The 24,617-nt window shown below is 46.3% G+C and overlaps 1 pseudogene; it reads left to right on the top strand.

Annotated features, from left to right (window-relative positions):
* The first annotated feature begins 8,888 nt into the window (after positions 1-8,888).
* The window catches only part of LOC123185768 (beta-glucosidase 16-like), a 75,389-nt pseudogene continuing 59,660 nt past the window's right edge, over positions 8,889-24,617 (top strand).

Genomic DNA, 24,617 nt, shown 5'->3' on the forward strand with positions numbered 1-24,617 from the left:
ATGCTCGTTGTCCTAGACGTCGGCATCGGCTTCCTCCTCTAGCAGTGCCGCGAGCGCCTCCTCCTCGTCCAAGTCCATTACCGAGCAGACAAATCACCGAACACCTGGCGGGCGTGGTGGGCACACAGCCGCCGGTATCCCGCCCCGTGTGGCCGGAGCGCCGGAAAACTCGTCCAAGAAGGTGGTGGAGAAGTTGTCGCGGTGAAACCCTCTCTCTTTTTCGGCGGGGAATGGCCTATCTAGCGGTGATGGGGGGGGGGGGGGCGGCGCCGAGATCGGCAAGGCGGCGGGAGGACGTGCGCGTGGGGGGCGCGAATCTGGACGTGCAAGATGACTTTTCGCCTGACGGTGTGGCCCAGACATGGTTTTTCCCTTTCGCCCGAAGCCCCCAAGCGCCCCAGTGCGCTGGATTCGGCCTGGGATCGCAGGGCCCAAAAACGGGCCGACCGGCGGATTTCGGAGTCTTGGGGGCACGACTGGGGTTTTTTTCGGGCGCCGGCGTGAAAAAAGTCGCCCTGGGACCTGTTGGGGGCGCGGCTGGAAATACTGTAATGCCCTTGGCCAAACTGTTGCCAACCTCGGGTGTTGTAGGTCACGCCCCTGATCTAGATGGATGGAGTTAATTGCACGGAGGTATCACAATTGGGGTACTGTGTGCGGATTAGTACCACTTTTCGTAATTTTTACATGTCAGTATCGTGTTTGGGGCAGTCTGTTACAAAATAGTCTAAACCGCGTATAACAGTGAATTGACGATGCGCTAACGTGGCATGTTCTTTTACAAAAAAAGGCCTTCACTTTTTATTTAATCACACACCCATTCCTTGTTTCCCCAAGGAAGGGTCCTGCCAGAAAAGAAAAATTAAAGATAAGTCCATCCCTTGTTTCCCCAAGGAAGGGTCCTGGCAGAAAAGAAAAATTAAAGATAAGTGAACAGCATGCACGTGGACAGGAATCTAACCCACGTCGTGCCGTACGAAGAGAACGGGCGCTGCGCTGACCACTACGCCACTACGTCAAATTGTGCAAATAGCATTCACATGTCTTTTATACTATTATTACTATTGACTAGTAAAAAGCCTCATGTGTTGCAATGAGAGAAAAAATACCACATACTCTTAATTTATAAAAAAATGTCTATAATCTGAGAATTTGTAGTTACGGTCCAAACAAATATGGTATTAAACTACAAAAGTGCAGTTTAAGATTCTACAGGTGTTCTATTTCAACAGGCTTGCATGTAGATTTAATCCCTACAAAGAAACGGACAAATAATCATGTATTTATTCATGCCATGCTCGAAATGGGTGTTGTTACGGGCGAGTAAAAAAAGACAAAAACAAACGATGACACATTAGCCCACTACGGAATCACCAACTTAGGGTAACTCTTGAACACTTTTTTCCACATGCATATTTCTTAAATAGATGAAGAGTTGTTAAAAAGGTTGTTAAAAAGATGTAGGATTTGTGTTAAAAAAGATACATGATTTTTTTAATCATAAAATATTATTATTTTTGTATGGAAAACAACATTTTTGTATGGTCTCCTGTGGACGCAGGTTGTGCGCCCCTATTTCATCACTATTTCTTGCCATACATGTCATAGGTATTGGTCCCTGTTTCATCACTATTTATATCTTATCAAACTTGTCTTTTATTTTACTTTTTGTCATGCATGCCTCATTTTTACTTTTTTTAATGCATGTCCTCTTTTTTTTCTTCTTATATATAGAAGAATAGTGCAACATCTCATCTTTATCGGATCTCCTCTATATTTTCTCTTTTATTTCTTTTATAGTGGACATCTCATCTTTATTGGGCCATTCTTTTATTTCTTGTCATGCATGTCCTTATATATTGGGTGTTTCTAGCAAATTTATCTTCAATTTGGTGTCCAATCCTGATTTTGCTGAGGTGTTCGTCCCCAATCTGAATCAGTACTGGTATGGAAAAAAAACGGATAATGCATTGTTGATTAACATTGCAGCCTAAATAGTTTTTTTAATTGTTAACAGGTAAAATAATATCATATTCAGATTCTACATGTTTTTCTAATCAAATTTCATATGTAACATCTTAAATTTGGAGTTACGGTTTAGAAGATATGAATATTTAAAATAACATTTGATATGTACTGCAGATTTAATGTCAGTAACATTAGAGTGTTTTCCATAAAATAGTAAAACGGACTAAGAATACCTATTTTTTTATTTTATTTTTTGTCATGCATGCCTCATTTTTTCTTTTTTTTCATGCATGCCCTCTTTTTCTTCTTCTTATATATAGGAGAATAGCGCAACATCTCATCTTTATCGGATCTTCTCTGCAATTTCTCTTTTATTTCTATTATAGTGGACATCCCATCTTTATTGGGCCTTCTTTTATTTCTTGTCATGCATGTCCTTATTTATTGGGTGTCTCTCGCAAATTTATCTTCAATTTCATGTACAATCCTGATTTTGCTGAGGTGTTCATCCCCAATCTGAATCAGTACTGATATGAAAAAAAGGATAATGCATTGTTTATTAACATCGCAGCCTAAATAGTTTTTAATTGTCAACAGGTAAAATAATATCATATTCAGATTCTACATATTTTTCTAATCAAAGTTCATATATAACATGTTAAATTTGAAGTTACGGTCTAGAAGATATAAGTATTTTAAAAAACATTTGATATGTACTGCGGGTTTAATGTCAGTAACATTAAGGTGTTTTTCATAAAATAATAAAACGGACTAAGAATATCTATTTCTTTATTAGTAGGTATAGATATGTCCCGCCTTTTTGACTGTTCCATTTTTTTCGTATATGTCCTTTTTCGGATTTCTTTTATCATTTTTCAGATCCTAGGTATTCTACGGGCCATATGCATTGTGTGTATCGTATAATGAAAAGTATACACATTATTGGCAGTGACCATGATTACGTAATATACTGCATAAAAAATTATAGTCACTGAGTACTATTCAAAAATTAGTCACCGCGTATATATTGTATAATGATCTAATAACTATATATGATGTGTATTTATAGAGATAATATACAATATGTGTATTGTCAAGATTATGGGCAGTGCCTATAATTATATAATACAAGACGTATATTGAAAAATTTCAGATATCTACATATACTGTATATTATATAGTATACAATATGCATAGGACCATTTTCATAGATTCATAAGAACATGCAAAATTGTATAATATAAGTAGGACCCTTTTTCAATACTGTCAACAATTTTAAAATTTACAATTAACAAATGTTCATCGTATGTATATATTGAACATTTTAAATATACAATGTGTATTTATGTGTATACTTTTTCAGTATATGATATGCACACGGCATACGGCCGAAGAATACCCAAGACTGAAAGAAGATAAAAGAAATCTGAATAAAAAAACATATACAAAAAATGGAAGAGTCCAAAGGGCTAGGATATGTCTAAAGTGTATAAAAACATATATGTCGCATGTCTGAACATATATGTTTGTTTGTGTTTTCCTAATTACAAAAACATTCACCGTATATTACAAAAATGTGTATATTAAAAATTTTGTATTAAATGTAATACGATACTGAAAAAGGTTATACAATATTAAGAAGATGTTCATCGCGTCATATAATTCAAAATATGTTCATTGCATCATATATTGAAAAGTTCATCATATATTACAAAAGTGTATCGTATTTAAATAAAATGTTCATCACATCGTTCAATGTACATATTGAATATTTTTTAATGTAAAATTATATTATTTAAATATAAGATGAACATTTAAATATACGATGAACTTTTTCGTATTATACAAACATACATCATATATATATTGAACATTTTTAATATACAATATATATATATATATGTGCATAATTGTTTTTCTATATACATTACGCACAATGCATACGGCCCGAAGAATACCCAAAATCTGAGAAAAGATAGAACAGACACGCAAAAAAAAAATATACACGAAAATAACATATACGAAGAGAAAAACGAAATGACTCAAACTATAAAAGAAGTACGCGTGCATTTTGACGCAAAAGGTGGAGTAGGGCAGTGGCAGCGTCGGCGAGCCAGGATTAACGCGGCGAAAGTTTGAATCAAGGCAACTGCGCGCTCGTGCGGAATTTTGTTCAGTTTTTCTCTGGCAGGACCCTTTTTCCGGGAAACAAGAGATGAATGCCTGATTAAATAAAAAGTAAGGGTATTTTTTGCAAAAGTACATGGCACATCAGCACTTGACAGGCGGGCCCCAATGTTTAGACACACCGTTAATACACTGTTATATGCAGTTTAGACTATTTTGTAACAGACTGCCCTAAATATAATACTGACTTGTAAAAAATACGAAAAACGGTATCATCTGCACGCACTGCCACAATTGTGGTATCTCCGTGCAATTAACTCAAATGGAGGAGATGTTGGTGGAGGTACTGGCAGGCGAGCCGCCGGAGGTGCGGTCTCCATGGTTGTTGCCCATGGCGTGCAGGCGGTTGAGGTCAGTCGTGGCGGCGGTCGGCGTCGATCCAGCAGCTTGGCAGAAGCTGTTGCTGACTGATATATTTGGTATTATATATGAAGCAATTGTAATCTTCAAGCACTAAGTTACTCATTAACAAAAACTGACTAAAGATAAGTCATGGCTTTTTGTTCATTTACTGACTGATGAGTAGCATTTATGAACATTTCCGACTTGAATTAAACAGGGAGAGACCGAACTTATTCGTTCATGGATTTGAATCAAAAAGGGAGCAAATAGAGAATTAAATAGGGATTGGCAAACATTGGACTCATAATATATAAAGTATAAGCAATGCCCACCTTACAGAAATTGGTTGGATGCTCAGATTAAACTCAAAAAAGTACAGGGAACTTTAGTACACGCCCAGGTTACACGGATCGATTTGCTACCTTCCTCGCTAGGTTTCCATCCCTCTCGGTCTTTTCTTTGATACTAGCTACTACTGTTGTCACGGACTGAAGCCGTACGTGAGAGACCACGGGCAGGTGAATTAATAAGACAACTAAAGCATGCTTACGAGGTGGCTTATCAGGTTCTGAGCTCAAAGGAGGAAGTTTCTGCATTACTCTCAGAAAACGAACTTGTGAGTAACCATTTGAGTACACTGCAGCAGGACTACAACGTGCTTGTTAGGAATAAGAAAGGGGAGGAAGCACAAGATCAAAAGTTTCAGCAGGGTATAGATGATCTTATGGTGTTGGTCCAAAAGACAAACCATGAGCTTGAAAGATCGCGAGCAGAAGCTGCTCATAGTGCAATGCAACAGGCAGCAGAGTGTAGATGTTCTTAAGGTGAAGGATGATGCAATTGGCAGATTGCAAGCACAGGCTATTTCTTCCGAAAAGAAGCCATAGAAAGCTCTAAAGTTTAAGGATAATGAAATTGGCAAATTGGCCGAAAATAACGTATTGCCAAATGGTAAACTTAAGTGGACTGTGGATGGTCTTAAGCTGTCAGAAATCCAAAGACTTAAAGGTGCGCAATATGAAACTAATCAAAAGTGCATGCGTGTCTCTTCGACAGCTAATGTACGTATCACGTTGCAATTTTATGCCTAGGTTCACACTGAACCTTGTTTTCTTTGTTTATTGAGAAAAGTCCACTTTGCAACCCTCAACTAACCACACAGTTTAAGATACCCCCTCAACTCCAAAACCAGTCATTCTACACCCTCAACTTTTCATACCATTCAAAAGACCCCCCCCCCTCCTGACCCGCTAGAAGCTGTTTTTTTCACATGGGGCCTGTTTTGACTAGCAGACCGTGTTGTTTGCATTGCCACGTCACTTTGGTGATTTTTTTGGCTTCCAGGACGTGCGTGCCATATTCGGAGGGGCGCTTATAGGCGCCGGTGCGCCGGCCCAAATTTGGGCCGGTCAGCGCGTAGCCGCTCGATCTGTTTATGCCCAGCCGCTGGATGCGGCATCCTCTGGACGTACCGCTTCGTCCTTATGCCTCCTCTCGTGCGTTGACCAACAGCCCGCGTCCATGGCGGATCGCGCTTGCCGCCGCCCGCGCCCTTGCCGCCGGTTGCCGCCCCTCGCCGGTCCCCGCCCTTGCCGCCGGTTGCCGCCCCTCGCCGCCGGTTGCCGCCCCTCGCCGTCGTCGTCTCCGGTGTTTCTCGCCGACTCTGGAGCCATGCATGGATGTAGCAAAAAACTTCCCTAGTCGTAGCAAAACGCGAAGGCGGTCGCAACAAAAAATGTCACTTCCAGCACAATTAAATGATAGTTCCAGCAAAAAAAGCTCAGCAGCAGAAAACCATGGCTCAAAGCCAACAGCAGTAGTAGCAAATCTTTATTTTAGTTCCAGCAAAACCAAAAACAGTGGAAGCAAAAATGCAAAAAAAGGAGCCTTTGTGGAAGGATGTTCTAGCAAAATCAAAGACACCAGTGGTAGCAAAAATTAAAACTGGTTGTATCAAATTAAAACACCATTTGTAGCAAAGTAGCAAAATTGGGCGTTCTTCCAGCAAAAAGCGAATGCGGCAGTTGTAACAAAAATTGAAGCTGGTTCCAGCAAATCAAAACACCAGTTGTAACAAAATGCAAAGAAATTGGCGTCGGTGGTAGCAAACCAAAGTGCCGATGGTAGCAAAAATTAGTGCTGGTTCCAGCACCGCCATGAGCCGGTTCCAGCAATGGGCGTCATTGAAGTTGAACCACCGGTGGACACTCCTGTCCACGGCGCCGAAGGCTTCTCCCGTCCACAACACCGGTCGACGCCCCGTTGTAGCACCGGTGTTGAAGCTTCGCGGCAGTTGTCGTTGGACAGTCATCGCAGCCCCGCCTGCTTGTGGAAGCGCTGGCGGCTTGAGGTGGAAGGAGGGGGAGAGGTGGGGAGCCCCAATGGTGAGGGAGGCGGAGGAAGGAGAGGGAGAGGTGGGCAGCACCGATGGGGAGGGGAGCTGGAAGAAGGAGAAGGAGTGGTGGGTAGCAGCGGTGGAGAATTGTGGCCAAGAACGCTCTAGATCGAAGGGAAGAAGATAAGGGAAAGGGGCAGAGCGGTGCGGGGCCCCACGAGACGCGGGGGCGACCGGCGCAATTTTGAGCCGGTGCGCCGGCTGTAAACACTTACCTATTCGGAGGGGAGCGCCAACACGGATGTATACCAAAAAAGCAATAAAAAGATTAACGGGAGCGTGTCGCTCATCGTCGTGTTCTCACATGTTTGTTTCATCGTGTCGTGCCTCGTGCGTACTTGAAGCTAGCCTCACAAAGCATACACCTGCCTACTTGCTAGTAATACTTGTATACGTGCGTGTGCTAGCCAGCATCAGGAATCGATCTAGTCTAGCTACTTAAGGAATCAGCTAGCTTGGTTCGTGTCTGGTGCATCTCGCCGTAGACGAAGCTGCAGTCGGAGTAGGCCACGGCCGACGGCGTGGCGCTTGAACACGCCGAACACTGCCACCCGCCTGAGGATCCTTCTGCTCGTCTCCAGCAACAGCGACCTGATCTCCATGTCAGCGATCAGCTCCGCCATGTCCCCGGCGAACCAGTTCGCATGCAGCGTCAAAACCCGTCAGCGATCAGCTGCTGGGGACGTCAAAACCAGTCAAGAGGTGATGTGGTGTTGCCCAGTCAACTCTCAATGCAGTCAAAACCGGTCAAAACAATCAAAACCAGTCAAAAGTGAGCACGGGGTTGATTTTTGCCAGATGACAAGTTGAGGGTGTGGGATAACCGGTTTTGGAGTTGAGGGGGGTATTTTAAACTGTATGGTTAATTGAGGGTTGTAATGTGGACTTTTCTTTTGTTTATTTGTTTATCAATGGACAATGTTGCGTACAGTTTAGTAAGTAAATTTTAATCCAAATTTACTGCTTGGATGAGTTATCTAGAAAAGCACTAAAACTACTTGCGAATCCAATGCATCTCTATCAAGATACAACTTAATAGATGTAAAGCTCAATAAAATACACAGAATAACGATGGCATAGGCACACAGCACAAACAGAACCAAGGGTAACTCGTTTTTTTCACAATTAAGGGTAACTCGTTGTGTAATAAAACAGACAATCAGATCCTCTTGACTACAACACAAACAAATTCACTTCAATTTGCCACTCCTCATCCTAGTTCAATTCACGCCACATGGGGCAAGCCTAGGGCATGGTCATAATCACTCTGGCTTCTTGCAGCAACTAAGATGATGAACCGATTCCGGCGGGTTGGTGGCTCGCCACGCGCGGCCACGTCTTCCCTGTCGCAAAATCACTCTGGCGAGACGCCGCCCAACCCCACGTGAGTGACACATGTCGCCGCCGGGCCGCGCACAAATCCACCGGCAGCATCCAGAGCCGCACCAGAGCTCGACCAGACGGGATCAGCGCGCGCCGAGCCGTGCTTACCTACCCTGTGAGGCGACGACCATGTCGTGTGCCGGTCAGGTTGCTTTCGACGGCTTGTTTCTTCCCGCGGACGACGCATCGGAGGACGCACGAGCAAGAGCAGAGATGGATCCATCGAGGACCCGGCGCTTTGGTAGAGCTGATTCGACGGGCATCGTCTAGTCCGCCAAGCCAGCGCGTACGTCAGAGATGGATCCATTATCGCCCTTCACACGTCGCTCTCGCGCGCACCATGTGGATCTCAGTTACCCCAAGTCCCCGACCAAAGCTTGGCCTGGCCTTGTGGGCGGTGACGATGAGCCGGCCGGCGCGGTAAATATCGGCGGTGCCGTACGTACTCACTTCGTATATCGGCAGCGGCCCGAGGCATGATTAGATATAGTGACAGGTGACAGGGACATGGCGTACTTCGCTGTTGCCTTTAAATAAGCTTGGTCTGATCCAGGGGAGTAGAAACGAAGAGGCAGGCGTCGCCTTTCTAGCTAAGCTTAGCTACCTTGAGGAAATGGCCGCGGCGATGGCAATGGTCATCATGCTGGCGGCGCTGGCGATCCTTGCGCCGTCGGCGAGAGGGCTCGACCGCGCCGAGTTCCCGCCCGGGTTCCTCTTCGGCGCCGCCACCTCTTCTTACCAGGTTAGTAACTGGTGGAGCTTGGCCGGCTTCACCGTCGTCGTCGTACTTCTCTCTGAGATGCCATTCGTTCCCAACGTGCTGTGATTTCCGGCATCCAGATCGAGGGCGCGTACCTGGAGGACGGCAAGGGCCTCAGCAACTGGGATGTTTTCACCCACACGCAGTGTAAGAGCATCTTCAGCCGTTCGACCCCTGAGAACGCATAAAAATCGCCCCTTGGGGATGAGCCGGCGATGCAATCGGCGCTGGGGCAGTTTCGCGCCCAGTCGTCGCCCCCAGCTCGCTCCCAAGCGTCGAAATTGATCCATTTTTCAGTCACATTTCGGCGAATAAAGAGTCCATATGGGCGACAATAGGCCCATATTCGACGTGGTTCATCGTTGTTCGGCGTTCAATTATGCACATAAAATTCTTTTATCACATATTTCATCAAAAAATATTAAATACTTTAACAAAATAGTACAACAATAAATAGTTCAATACAAATTATATAGTTCAACAAATAAAAACTCATATTTCATCGCACGTCGCGTCCGGCGTCGCCCTTGAGCCTCCATAGATGCTCTATCAGATCTTGCTGCAGTTGATGATGCACCTGTGGGTCTCGGATCTCCTGACGCATACTGAGATAGGCAGTCCAGGTTGCCGGTAGCTGATGATCAACTTCGGCTAGAGGACCCTGCCTGTAGTATGGTTCACTGTCAAACACTGGGTCTTCTTGCTCGCTCTCGATGATCATGTTGTGCAAGATGACACAACAAGTCATAATCTCCCACATTTGATCTTTCGACCAGGTCTGAGCGGGGTATCGGATAACAGCAAATCGAGATTGGAGCACACCAAATGCCCGCTCGACATCCTTCCTGTAAGCCTCCTGACCCTTCGCAAACCAGGCGTTCTTGCCTCCTGGCACAGGGTTTGAGATCATCTTCACAAATGTCGACCATCTCGGATAGATGCCATCAGCTAGATAATACCCCTTGTTGTAGTGCCGCCCATTGATCTCGAAATTCACCGGAGAAGAATGACCTTCAACAAGCTTGGTAAAGACAGGAGAGCTCTGCAGCATGTTGATGTCATTGTGAGTTTCTGGCATACCAAAGAAGGAGTGACAAATCCAGAGGTCCTGTGTGGCCACCGCCTCAAGCACCACACTGCAACCGCCTTTGGCGCCTTTGTATATCCCCTGCCAAGCAAATGGGCAATTATTCCATTTTCAATGCATGTCGTCGATGCTTCCAAGCATCCTAGGAAATCCTCTTGCTGCATTCTGTGCTAGGATCTGAGCAGTGTCTTCCGCATTGGGTGTTCTCAAGTATTGTGGTCCAAACACTGCCACCACTGCCCGACAGAACTTGTAGAAACACTCTACGCTGGTGGACTCGGCCATGCGTCCATAGTCGTCGAGTGAATCACCGGGAGCTCCATATGCAAGCATCCTCATCGCCGTCGTGCACTTCTGGATGGAGGTGAATCCAAGAACGTCGGTGCAATCCATCTTGCACTTGAAGTAGTTGTCAAACTCCCGGATGGAATTCACAATCCTGAGGAAGAGCTTTCGGCTCATCCGATAACGACGCCGAAATGTTTTCTCGTCGTGAAGTGGAGCATCGGCGAAGTAGTCGGAGTAGAGCATGCAGTAACCTTCGAGACGATGCCGGTTCTTTGCTTTCACCCGCCTAGGCGCCGAGCCACCTCACCGCGGCTTTTCATTGCTTGCCAGCAGCTGGGAGAGGGCGGCGAGCACCATGAGATGCTCTTCTTCCTGGACGTCGGCCTCGGCTTCCTCCTCCAGCAGCGGGGCGAGCGCTTCCTCGTTATCCAAGTCCATCGCCGAGGCAGGCAAGTCGCCGAACACCTTGCGCTCGGTGGGCGTGTACCCACCGCTAAACCGCGCCTCCGCGGTCGGAAACGGCGGCCGGAAACGCCCAGGTGCTGTTGGAGGGGCTGCCGCGGCGAAGCGCTGCTATTTTTTCGGCGGGGAATGGCTATCTAGCGGTGTAGGGCGGGCGGCGGCGCCGGGATATAGCTACTGGTGGCCGAGGGCGCGGGGGGTGGGAGGCGAGTCGGGGAAGAAAACCTTAACTTTTTTCCCTGACGGTGTGGGCCAGCCACGCTTTTTCCTTGCGCCAGAGCCCCTAACTGTTCCCCAGTGCGCCGGGTTCGGCCTGTGACCGCCAGGCGGAAAAAGGGCCGAACCGACAATTTTTGGCGTCCTAAAGACGCGACTGGTGCGTTTTTTCCACGCCGGCACCGAAAAAGTGGCTTGAGAGAGCCTGTTGGGGCGCGGCTGAAGATGCTCTAAGCGATCATCTCCCCCATGGTTTTCTTCTTTCTTGCCTTTCTCCGATTCATCCCTGTTGCTTAGGACAAAGCTCAAACTGATGCTTACGCTCTCCGAAGCAGAAAGATATCAGATGGCGATAGCTCATAAGGCCGTAAATAACAATTCACTGATTAATTTACCATGTACGGTAATCATGAAGCTAGATTACTTCATTGCTGGCAAATTATCAGCAAGATAGAGACATAAGCCAGCCATGTCGTAGTACTGCTAGGGTCCGAAAATGTTAACCTTGAAAGATTCAGGTTTGAGTAGTGAGATCCCTAGGCCGGACATCGGAAAGATACGGAGGCCAGCACCCATTTCACTGTCACCGATGCAGGTGTGCCGGGCAAACACATCGCCTTTTCCTCGAGCTTATAGGATAACTTGGAAAGAAACGGCGTCGCTCTCTGGAGCATTTTCTTTTCTCTTCCAAGTGGGATTTGAATATATCACCTATTCAGTAGGCGTGCGTTCTTATGCGACAGCGATGCCACAACTGCAGCAACAGTCTGCGGATAATAGTGCGAGTGGCCATAGAATTGTTTGCGTTTTATCCGTGTTCTATATGGCAATTTCTGTCGTGCGGATCTGCATATATTCTGAAAGAAGATCAGGTAACGCATCATGTGATCCTCTATTTTAAAAGCTAGGCAAAGCTTCTTTGCTCTCAAAATGTTTTGGTTTGCTACAGCTAGGGAGATCAACGATGGGCGGAACGGGGACGTGGCGGACGACCATTACCACCGTTTCATGGTACAGAGTTGATTAGCCCAACAAGCAATCACAAGTAGTACTTGTCATGTGATTACGCATCTCTTAATTTACTGTGCTTGCCCATGCATGTAACCCTTGACACTACCTTGTTGTTGAGCAGGAAGACGTGGAGATCATGCATGATCTGGGTGTCAAGTGTCAACTCCTACATACTCTCGATCTCATGGGCGAGACTCCTACCAAGTACGCATGCAAAGAAGAACCAGTACACAATTAGCACTAATGAGTTTTTGTGGTTTATTAGTGTTCAGGTTTTATTGCTTAGCTAACTAACTGTCATTGAATTATCGTGTAACGCCCACGATGCGGCTATATCTCCCACGTGTCGAAGCACGACTTAGAGAAATAACCGCATTGTAAGCAATGTCGCAAGTGGGATAATCTTCACACAACCCATGTACTGAATAAGAAAAAAAGTTACATAGTTGGCTTACAATCGCCACGTCACACAATGCATAAACACTACTAGGGAAAACCTTATAGACAGAATCTTAGCAGCAGCGCGGCACAAAAAGAAGCGCTACTGCTAATTAGCAGTAGCGCGGGTTTTTAAACCTCGCTACTACTAAGTTGATAATAGTAGCGCGGGGTTTTAACCCTCGCTACTACTAAGCGGTCTCTACCGTGCCCCCCGACACATGCCATAGTAGTAGCGGGGGGTATAAACCCGCGCTACTACTAAGTTGATAGTAGTAGCGCGGTTTTATACCCCTCGCTACTAATAAGTACGAGGTAGGTGAAGTCGCCATATACTCAGCCGAATCCCCATCTCTCCCAAATCCCTCCTCTCTTCCACCATTCTCTCCTCTCACTTTCCATACGCTCTCACATGGACCTCTTGCCCATGCGCCCATCCATCTCCGTGGCGCCGAAAGAGGCCGCCGCCTCATGCCACCGGCGTCTAGGAGCTCGCCGGTCTTCCACCGACGTCTAGGAGGCCGCCGCCCCGCGCCATCACACTGGAGCACCTCACCACCGGTGACTAGCTCCGCTGCTCCCTACATCACCTTCCTCTCTCCCTCAGTTTTCCTTTCCTCTCTCTCCCTCTGGTTTGACTCACCCTACCATGTTCATGCCCGTGCAGGTCGTCGCCATGGACCACCCGGAGCTATCTGGCATGGTCAGGAAGAGGAGTCCCACGCCGCGGCCTGGCTCTGCCATAGAAACGGGCCCTCTCCAACAGCCACTGCTGGATCTGGTCTTCCGCTGTCCGTTCATGCCTCCTGCGACGCCAAACATCGCTAGATCGAACCACTGCTACCATTGACAACACGCACGGGATCGAGAATTTTTTTTGTTTTTGAAAGTAATAGCAGTAGCGCGGGATATAAGACCCGCTACAGCTAATTAGCAGTAGCGTTGTTTGCAACACACGCTACAGCTAACCATGTATAGCAGTAGCGTGTGTCAACAAGCGCTACTGCTACAAGTTAGCTGTGACGCCGTATCAGTAGCGCGGGCACCCGCGCTACTGATACACCCAAAATCCGCGCTGCTGCTAGGCTTTTCCCTAGTAGTGAAATATAACATTACATTCATCCAGATACAATCAAGGTCCGACTACGGAACCAAAATAAAGACAACCCCAAATGCATAATGTCCCCGATCGACCCAATTGGGCTCCACTACTGATCGTCTGGAAAGGAAACGTAGTATCGTCCTGAGTCCTCATCGAACTCCCACTTGAGCTCAGTCGAATCTCCTGGGATGGTATCATCGGTCCCTGCATCTAGTTTTGAAGGAATCTGTGAGTCACGGGGACTCAGCAATCTCATACCCTCGCGATCAAGACTATTTAAGCTTATAAGTAAGGTAAAAGGTATGAGGTGGAGCTGCAGCAAGCACTAGCATATATGGTGTCTAACATACGCAAATGAGAGCGAGAAGAGAAGGCAAGGCACGGTCGAGAAACTATGATCAGGAAGTGATCCTAGAACAACCTATGGTCAAGCATAACACGAGACTGTGTTCTCTTTCCGGACTCCGCCGAAAAGAGACCATCACGGCCACACACTCTGTTGATTCATTTTAATTAAGTTAAGTTTCAGGTTTTCTACAACCGGACATTAACAAATTCTCATCTGCCCATAACCGCGGGCACGGCTTTCAAAAGTTCAAAACCCTACAGGGGTGTCCCAACTTAGCCCATCACAAGCTCTCACGGTCAATGAAGGATATTCCTTCTCCCAAGACAACCCGATCAGACTCGGAATCCCGGTTAAAAAACATCTTGACAATGGTAAAACTAAACCAGCAAAGCCACCCGAATGTGCCGACAAATCCCGATAGGAGCTGCACATATCTCGTTCTCAGGGCACACCGGATGGGCAAGACGTCGGGTTGGCATAGACCCTTGTTGCCCAGGGGGCACCGGACATCGCCCAGTTTGGACCAACACTTAGAAAAGCACTGACCCGGGGGGTTAAAAATAAAGATGACCCTTGAGTCTGCGAAACCCAAGGGAAAAAAGGCTAGGTGGCAAATGGTAAAACCAAGGTTGGGCCTTGCTGGAGAAATTTTATTCAAGGCGAACTGTCAAGGGGTTCCAATTATAACCCAACCGTGTAAGGAACGCAAAATCAAGGAACATAACACCGGTATGACGGAAACTAGGGCGGCAAGAGTGGAACAAAACACCAGGCATAAGGTCGAGCCTTCCACCCTTTACCAAGTGTGTAGATGCATTAAAATAGACAAGATATAATAATGATATCCCAACAATAAACATGTTCCAACAAGGAACAAACTCCAATCTTCACCTGCAACTAGCAACGCTATAAGAGGGGCTGAGCAAGCGGTAACATAGCCAAACAACGGTTTGCTATGACAAGGTGGGTTATAGGTTTGACATGGAAATATGGGAGGCATGATAAGCAAGTGGTAGGTATCGTAGCATAGGCATAGCAAAAGAGCGAGCATCTAGCAAGCAAAGATAGAAGTGATTTTGAGGGTATGGTCATCTTGCCTGCAAAGTTCTCTGAGTTGACTTTAGCTTGATCCTCGTAAGCGTACTCAACGGGTTCCTCGATCACGTACTCGTCTCCCGGCTCTACCCAAAGCAAAAACACAAGCAAAGGGAGACACAATCAACCATGGTGCAATGCGCAAACAACATGATGCAAGACATGGCATGATATGCGGGATATGATATGCGATGCATATGCATGTTTTGGAAATGAAAGATTGAAACTGGCCTCAACTTGGAAAACCAAGAGTGCCACTGGAAAGATGAGTTGATTTCGGTCAAAATCGATATAAAGATCACCGGAATCGGATGCACGGTGTGCAAATGGCAATCAAAACAAATATGGCACCGATCTGCGATAACAGCACGAGGCCATCTAAATGCATCAAGAACAACAAGCTACTGCACTCTAACACAACACCAAAGTACATGGCAGGGATCCACTCAAGATTCTTGACAAAAGATAAACACTGAGCTATGGCTAATTCACTCAATAGCAGGTTCAAACAAGCATGGCAAAAGTGCAAAAGATAACAGGTTACAGACTTAGAGAAAATAACATGTCAGGAATTTAACATCAGGAAGCAATGTTTAGAACAAGATAAAAACATGCTACAGGAACATATCATGGCAAAGCAAGGCATGGCATGAAGCTACTCAAAGCATACTACAAAAGTCCCTTACTGACCATAAGCCAAAAGGGATCAGAAAATACAGTGGCAACCATGTGAACATAGCAATTTTCGTTAACAGATTCAGACTTAACATAAAACTGGAACATGGCAAAATAGATTCACGTAGGCATGTTTACAAGCTCGATGCACTCGCCACAAGGCATTGCTTAACAAACTAAGCATACACCCAGCAAGTAGACATGGTATAGAAGCTAAACATGGCAAGAACAACCTCATAGCATGCACGGATCAACTACAACAATCTCGGCAAAATTGCTTAACACGTAACAATCTGCCAAGAACATTTCATAGCAAAAGTAGAGCTCGATTGAGTCATGATAGGGTGCTCCATAATTTCAAAAAAGACATGGATGGATAGAGCATAACCATATCTCAAAATGATCCTTACTGAACATGCTCAAAAGAGACATGGATCACTCTGTAGCAACAAGAATACATGGCATAAAAATATTAACATGGCAAAAACTTAGAAGATTTCTAAATCCCTGAAATCAGCAACAATACGAGAGCTACTTTGCATGCTTGTGCTAGTCACCACAAAGATCACAAAATACATGGCATACACCCCTGTAAAGATGGCATGGCATACTTCAAAACACATGTAGGGCTCAAGTTCATAGGAGGCACACCTTAAACATGCCAAAAATGACAAAAGTCCAATCTCTGATAAAAAACTGAAACTAACATTACATAGTACTCTTGCAACAGCATTTAAGGCATCAATATGAACTCAAATGAACATGGTGCAATGGAATGAAATGAAGTACTCATCGAGGCGAACAATTTGATATGCTACACGCCCAAAACGAAGCCACGGATGCAAAGTTATGGCATGATGAAAAATGCTAAAAATTACTGGGACTTGGGGCAAAAATTAGGTCAACCCTCGAGTTCCAGATCTAGATCAGGCACGGTCTCTGAGGTTCGTCAGAGGGGGCTCGCCAGAGACGCACTGGAGTGGACGGAGGTGGCCGGAATGGACGGGACCGGCCGGATCTGGGGTCTGGGCGGCGCGGCGGCGAGGAAGGGGACCGCGGGCGCGGTCGCCGGCGCGGGTGGAGACGGCGCGGGCTCGCCGGAGCTGCTGCGGCGGCGGGGCAGCGCGGCGGCGTGGCGACGCTCGGGCGGCGCGGGGGCGGCGTGGGCCTCGGGAGCCCGCTCTGGGCTCGGCGGGCTTGCGGTGGAGGGATGCGGCCGGGCGAATGGCGGCGTGCCACGTGGCGGCGGCGGGCGGACACGTCCGGCCGCGCGGAGGGGAGAGGGATCTAGGTTTTGATCCGAAATTTAGGGGGAGAGTATATATTTATAGGTAGAGGGGGCTAGGAGGCTCCAAATTGAGCACGGTTTGCGGCCACGCGATCGTGATCGAACGAACGAGATGATGGAGGGGGTTTAGCTGGGTTTGGGGCCAATTTGGAGAGGTGTTGGGCTGCAACACACACGAGGCCTTCTCGGTTCATCGGTTAACCGTTGGAGTATCAAACGAAGTCCAAATGGCACGAAACTTGACAGGCGGTCTACCGGTAGTAAACCAAGGCCATTTGACAAGTCTTGGTCCAATCCGAGAATGTTGAACACCCGCACACGAAAAGAGGTAAAAGGGAACACCGGAGGACATAGGAGCGCCGGAATGCAAAACGGACAACGGGGAAAAAGCTCGGATGCATGAGACAAACACGTATGCAAATGCGATGCACATGATGACATGATATGAGATGCATGACAAAGACAAAAGCAACACGGAGACAAAAACCCGACAACGAGGAAATATCATAACTTAGTGCCGAAAATGGCAAGAGTTGGAATACAAATATGGCAGGTTACATATGGGGCGTTAACATCATCCTCGTAGGAGGCCGGCTTGGAGGAGTTAATTCAGCTGCCATCGCTTTCTACGACCGCCTGATCGCTGCGCTCCTTGAGAAAGGTAGTCCCACACGCCACACATCTGCAGCCGATATTTTTCGAAACGGAGGCATAAGCTTTGCCTCATCTATTAATTAAGGAGAAGAATGAGTTTGTGTTACAGCGACGCCATTACAACCAATGTTGTTACTCTCCCAAATTTAAATTCCTTAACTTCTTCACACCCGCTTTGACCCAAAGTTTGGCCTTCTCTTTAATTAAGCATAGAGTTTAATCTACAGCAAATTCAACTCATGCTAGTGGTAATCTTCAACCAAGAGGAATCCTAAAATGCACGTTGTACTAATAATTGCCAAAAATGTCAAGCAGGGATAGAGCCGTTCGTGACGCTGCATCACTTCGATCTGCCGCACGAGCTGGAGACCCGGTATGGCGGTTGGCTGGGCGCCGGAATGAGGTACCTGCATGCGACTACTTTTTCTTGAGGGTCAAAAGTTGCCACTTTATTTAACTTACGAAGTTCGGAATCTCATCCAACAAAACAGAAAGAACGAAGTCTGGGGGAGCCCCCAACCAAACCTTACAAAGTTCATCACCCACACCTACTCTAGCTAACTTATGCGCGGCAACATTTGCTGAACGTCGAACCCACAAAATCTTAAACTCATCAAAAGATCTCAGCATCGTTTTGATCTCCTCCACTAATGGTCCTGTCACTTGATAGCTCCTTTGCTTCATTCTGCAGCGTACGCACCACCCCATTGGAGTCTAACTCCACATGGACTCTTTGCACATTTATATCACTCGCCACCTCGAGAGCTCGCCTGCAGGCCAGAAGTTCTGCTACCTCGGGATCAGTGACGCCGGAAAAAAGATGACACACCCCCGCTCTGAACGCCCCCATATGGTCCCTAAGCACAGCACCTTCGCCTGCCTTGCTTCCCAATTTTGACGTTGCACCGTCTGAGTTAACCTTGGTCCACCCCTCGGCTAGCGGTTCCCATGGCTGTGGTGGCTGACGGGTCTGAATGTTGTTTGAAGTGGGATGTGCCAGCCTCCATTCCTCCATGTGCATCAACACAGTGGCCAATATTTCATGTGGTGCCTTGATCCTCTTTCCATCTTGTGCCTCGTTCCTGGCAAGCCAAAGGCCGTATAGCGCTTGCACCATCGCATGTCTCGCGTTGTCAGATGCTCCCACTAGACACTGCAGTAGCCAGCGCGCTACTTCTCCCTGGGAGTCAAACTAGCATGGTGGGATCGCCACCATATCTCCCATCTCCGAGCGAAATAGCTGCCAAAACTGTACAGACTGTTGACACGACAAAAACCGAGGAATAATGGTTTCCTCATGACCACATACGGCGCAAAAGACTCCAGGCTTAGTCCTTCTCCTGTGTAGCTCCGACCCAGCTGCCAATCCATTTGAAACCAGTCTCCATAGATGAATTTTGGCCTTCCCCGGTGCGTTCGTGTCCCATAGTGCCATATACCCCTTATGTTTGTTCACTGAGCTAGAAGACTCCGGCCGTCCAGAGCTCACTCTCAACATGGCCATTCTCAAATGATATGTAGAACGTATCGAAAAAACTCCATTTTTCGTGTGGTTCCACGCTTGATAGTCCTCAATGCCCACACCACCCACCACAATATGTAGGATGTCGTTTGCATCATCCGGGGAGAACATTTTGAAGACCCGGTCTCGGTTCCATGTTTTACCATCCGCCTCAAGGAGGTCAGCCACCCTTGTCACCCCTGGCATATAGATCTGACCAAGTGGCTTCATGGAACCGTTCCTCGGAATCCAGTTACTGTGATGTATATTAACATTGGAGCCGTCCCCAATTCGCCAAACTAGCCCTTCTCTAAGGAGGTCTCTCCCGTGCAGAATACTCATGTAAGTGTATGAGGATGTCAAAGGGCACGTCGCACTCAGGATGGAATCGTCTTTGAAGTAACGCACCTTGAGCACTCTCGCCACCAAAGCCTCCGGGCATTGCAGCACTCGCCAGGCTTGTTTTGCCAGTAGGGCCTGGTTGAATGCCACCGGATCACGGAACCCGATACATCCATCCTGCTTGGAAGTGCACATTTTCTGCTAGGAGATCCAATGTACCTTTCGCTCACCGTCCTTTGCCCCCACCAGAATTTCGAAGAGATAGAATTCAGATTCCGGCACGTTTTCTTTGTGAGGTAGAAACAACTCATGGTGAAAGTTGGTACTGATTGGAGTCCAGACTTGATGAGAACCTCCCTTGCTTTCTTAGACAGACCCAAACCCTTCCATCCGCTACATTTTACTTTCGAGCTCACTGTGACATACTGAAATGTACCTTCTTTCGATCATCCAACCAGTGTTGGGAGACCGATGTACTGTTCACTTAGTGCTTCCGAGGACACACCCAACACCGACTTGAGCTCTTCTTTAGTGGTATCCTGACTATGACGCCCCTGATTCAATCGTACACTAATCATACACACAAACATGTACGATCAAGATCAGGGACTCACGGGAAGATATCACAACACAACTCTACAAATAAAATAAGTCATACAAGCATTATATTACAAGCCAGGGGCCTCGAGGGCTCGAATACAAGAGCTCGATCATAGAAGAGTCAGCGAAAGCAACAAATCTGAGTACAGACATAAGTTAAACAAGTTTGCCTTAAGAAGGCTAGCACAAAATGGGATACATATCGAAAGAGGTCCATGCCTCCTTCCTGGGATCCTCCTAAACTACTCCTGGTCATCGTCAGCGGCCTACACGTAGTAGTAGGCACCTCCCGAGTAGTAGCAGTCGTCATCGACAGTGGCGTCTGGCTCCTGGACTCCATCGTCTAGTCGCAGTAATCGGGTATAGAAAGGGGGAAAAGGGGGAGCAAAGCAACCGTGAGTACTCATCCAAAGTACTCGCAAGCAAGGAGCTACACTACATATGCATGCACTGGTATTAAATGGAAAAGGGATAACATATGTGGACTGAACTGCAGAATGCCAGAATAAGAGGGGGATAGCTAGTCCTGTCGAAGACTACGTTTCTGGCCCCTCCATCTTGCAGCATGTAGAAGAGAGTAGATGGTAAGTTCACCAAGTAGCATCGTGTAGCATAATCCTACCCGGCGATCCTCTCCTCGTCGCCCTAAGAGAGAGCGATCACAGGTTGTATCTGGCACTTGGAAGGGTGTGTTTTATTTAGCATCCGGTTCTAGTTGTCATAAGGTCAAGGTACAACTCCAAGTCGTCATGTTACCAAAGATCACGGCTATTTGAATAGATTAACTTCACTGCAGGGGTGCACCACATTTCCCAACACGCTCGATCCCCTTTGTCCGGACACACTTTTCTGGGTCATGCCCGGCCTCGAAAGATCAACACACCGCAGCCCTACCTAGGCACAACAGAGAGGTCAGCACGCTGGTCTAAATCCTATGGCGCAGGGGTCTGGGCCCATCGCCCATTGCACACCTGCACGTTGCATGGGCAGCCGGAGAGCAGACCTAGCAACCTCGAGTACAAAGGAAGTTGTGTTACGTAGTCCAACCCGGCGCGCACCGCTCAGTCGCTGACATCACGAAGGCTTCAGCTGATACCACGACGTCGAGTGCCCATAACTGTCCCGCGTAGTTGGTTAGTGTGTATAGGCCAGTGGCCAGACTCAGATCAAATACCAAGATGTCATTAAGCGTGTTATTTTGACATAACTGCGGACGCCGACCAGGGCCAGGCCCACCTCTCTCCTAGGTGGTCTCAATCTGCCCTGTCGCTCCGCCTCAAAGTAACGGTCGGGGGCCGTCGGGAACCCAGGCCCACCACTACCTGGGTGGAACCACCTGCCCCTTCAACCCCCAACATCGGAATCACTTGCGGGTACTCAATGAGTCGACCCGACTTTAGTCACAACATGTAATATGTATAAAGTATATAATATATACCCGTGATCACCTCCCGAGTGATCACGACCCGATAGGATAGCATGGCAGACAGACAAGAATGTAGGGCCACTGATTATAAACTAGTATCCTATACTAAGCATTTAGGATTGCAGGTAAGGTATCAACAGATGTAACAACAATGACAGGCTATGCATCAGAATAGGATTAACGGAAAGCAGTAACATGCTACACTAGTCTAATGCAAGCAGTAGAGAGAGAATAGGCTATATCTGGTGATCAAGGGGGGTGCTTGCCTGGTTGCTCTGGCAAGAAAAAGGGGTCGTCAACAGCGTAGTTGATCGGGGCACTAGCAGCGGCGTCAGTCTCGTAGTCTATCGGAGAGAAGAGGGGGAAGAAACAATGAATATAATGCAAACAGATGCATAGCGATGCATGACATGACTGATAACCCACAAGTATAGGGGATCACAACATTTTTCGAGGGTAGAGTGTTCAACCCAAATTTATTGATTCAACACAAGGGGAGCCAAAGAATATTCTCAAGTATTAGCAGCTGAGTTGTCAATTCAACCACACCTGGAAAACTTAGTATCTGCAGCAAAGTGTTTAGTAGCAAAGTAATATGATAGTAGTGGTAACGGTAGCAAAAGGTAATGATAGCAAAAGTAATGTTTTTGGTATTTTGTAGTGATGATAGCAATAGCAACGGAAAAGTAAGTAAGCAAAGAACAATATATGGAAAGCTCGTAGGCAATGGATTGGTGATGGAGAATTATGCCGGATGCGGTTCATCATGTAACAATCATAACCTAGGGTGACACAGAACTAGCTCCAGTTCATCAATGTAATGCAGGCACGTATTCCAAATATAGTCATACGTGCTTATGGAAAAGAACTTGCATGACATCTTTTGTCCTACCCTCCCGTAGCAGTGGGGTCCTTATGGAAACTAAGAGATATTAAGGCCTCCTTTTAATAGAGTACCGGAATAAAGCATTAACACATAGTGAATACATGAACTCCTCAAACTACGGTCATCACCGGTAAGTATCCCGATTATTGTCACTTCGGCGTTAACGAATCATAACAAATAATAGGTGACTATAGACTTGCAAGATAGGATCAAGAACTCTCATATATTGATGGAAACATAATAGGTTCAGATCTGAAATCATGGCACTCGGGCCCTAATGACAAGCATTAAGCATAGCAAAGTCATAGCAACATCAATCTCAGAACATAGTGGATACTAGGGATCAAACCCTAACAAAACTAACTCGATTACATGATAGATCCAATCCAACCCATCACCGTCAAGCAAGCCTACGATGGAATTACTCATGCACGGCGGTGAGCATCATGAAATTGGTGATGGAGGATGGTTGATGATGATGATGGCGACGGATTCCCCTCTCCGGAGCCCCGAACGGACTCCAGATCAGGCCTCCCAAGAGGTTTTAGGGCTTGGCGGCGGCTCCGTATCGTAAAACGTGATGATTCCTTCTCTCTGATTTTTTTTCTCCCCGAAACCAAATATATAGAGTTGGAGTTGAGGTCGGAGGACCTCCAGGGGGCCCACGAGGTAGGGGGCGCGCCCTAGGGGGGAAGGTGCGCCTCCCACCCTCGTGGATAGGTGGTGGGCCCCCTGGCCTTCTTCTTTTGCAAGGATTTTTTATATATTCTGAAATGTTGTTCCGTGAAGTTTCAGGTCATTCCGAGAACTTTTGGTTCTGCACATAAATAACACCATGGTAATTCTGCTGAAAACAGCGTCAGTCCGGGTTAGTTCCATTCAAATCATGCAAGGTAGAGTCCAAAACAAGGGCAAATGTGTTTGGAAAAGTAGATACGATGGAGACGTATCAACTCCCCAAGCTTAAACCTTTGCTTGTCCTCAAGCAATTCAGTTGATAAACTGGAAGTGATAAAGAAAAACTTTTACAAACTCTGTTTGCTCTTGTTGTTGTAAATATGTAAAGCCAACATTCAAGTTTTCAGCAAAGATTATAACTAACCACATTCACAATAACGCTTAGGTCTCAAATTTACTCATATCAATGGCATAATCAACTAGCGAGCAATAATAATAAATCTTGGATTACAACACTTTCTCAAAACAATCATAATATGATATAACAAGATGGTATCTCGCTAGCCCTTTTTGAGACCGCAAAACATAAATGCAGAGCACCTTTAAAGACCAAGGACTGACTAGACATTGTAATTCATGGTAAAAGAGATCCAGTCAAGTCATACTCAATGTAAACTAATAGTAATGAATGCAAATGACAACGGTGCTCTCCAACTGGTGCTTTTTAATAAGAGGATGATGACTCGGCATGAAAGTAAATAGATAAGCCCTTCGCAGAGGGAAGCAGGGATTTGTAGATATGCCAGAGCTCGGTTTTGAAATAGAGGTGAATAATATTTTGAGCGGTATACTTTCATTGTAAACATAACAACCAAGAGATGGTGATATCTTCCATGATACACACATTATAGGTGCTTCCCAAACAGAATGGTAAAGTTTATACTCCCCCTTCCACCAACAAGCATCAATCCATGGCTTGCTCGAAACAACGAGTGCCTCCAACTAACAAGAGTCCCAGGGGGAGTTTTGTTTGCAATTATTTTGATTTGATTTGCATAAAGCATGGGACTGGGCATCCCGGTGACCAGCCACTTTCTCGTGAGTGAGGAGCGGAGTCCACTCCTCTTGAGAATAACCCGCCTAACATGGAAGATACGGACAACCCTAGTTGATACAAGAGCTATTTGAGCATACAAAATAGGATATTTATTTGAAGGTTTAGAATTTAGCACATATAAATTTACTTGGAACTGCAGGTGGATACCGTATATAGGTAGGTATGGTGGATTCATATGGAATAACTTTGGGGTTTATGGAGTTGGATGCACAAGAAGTATTCCCGCTTAGTATAGCTGAAAGCTAGCAAAAGACTGGGAAGCGATCAGCTAGAGAGCGACAATAGTCATGAACATGCATTAAAATTAATCAACACCAATGCAAGCATGAGTAGGATATAATCCACCATGAACATAAATATCGTGAAG

The sequence above is a fragment of the Triticum aestivum genome, chromosome 2A (genome assembly GCF_018294505.1).
Source record: "Triticum aestivum cultivar Chinese Spring chromosome 2A, IWGSC CS RefSeq v2.1, whole genome shotgun sequence".
Classification (NCBI taxonomy): Eukaryota; Viridiplantae; Streptophyta; class Magnoliopsida; order Poales; family Poaceae; genus Triticum; species Triticum aestivum.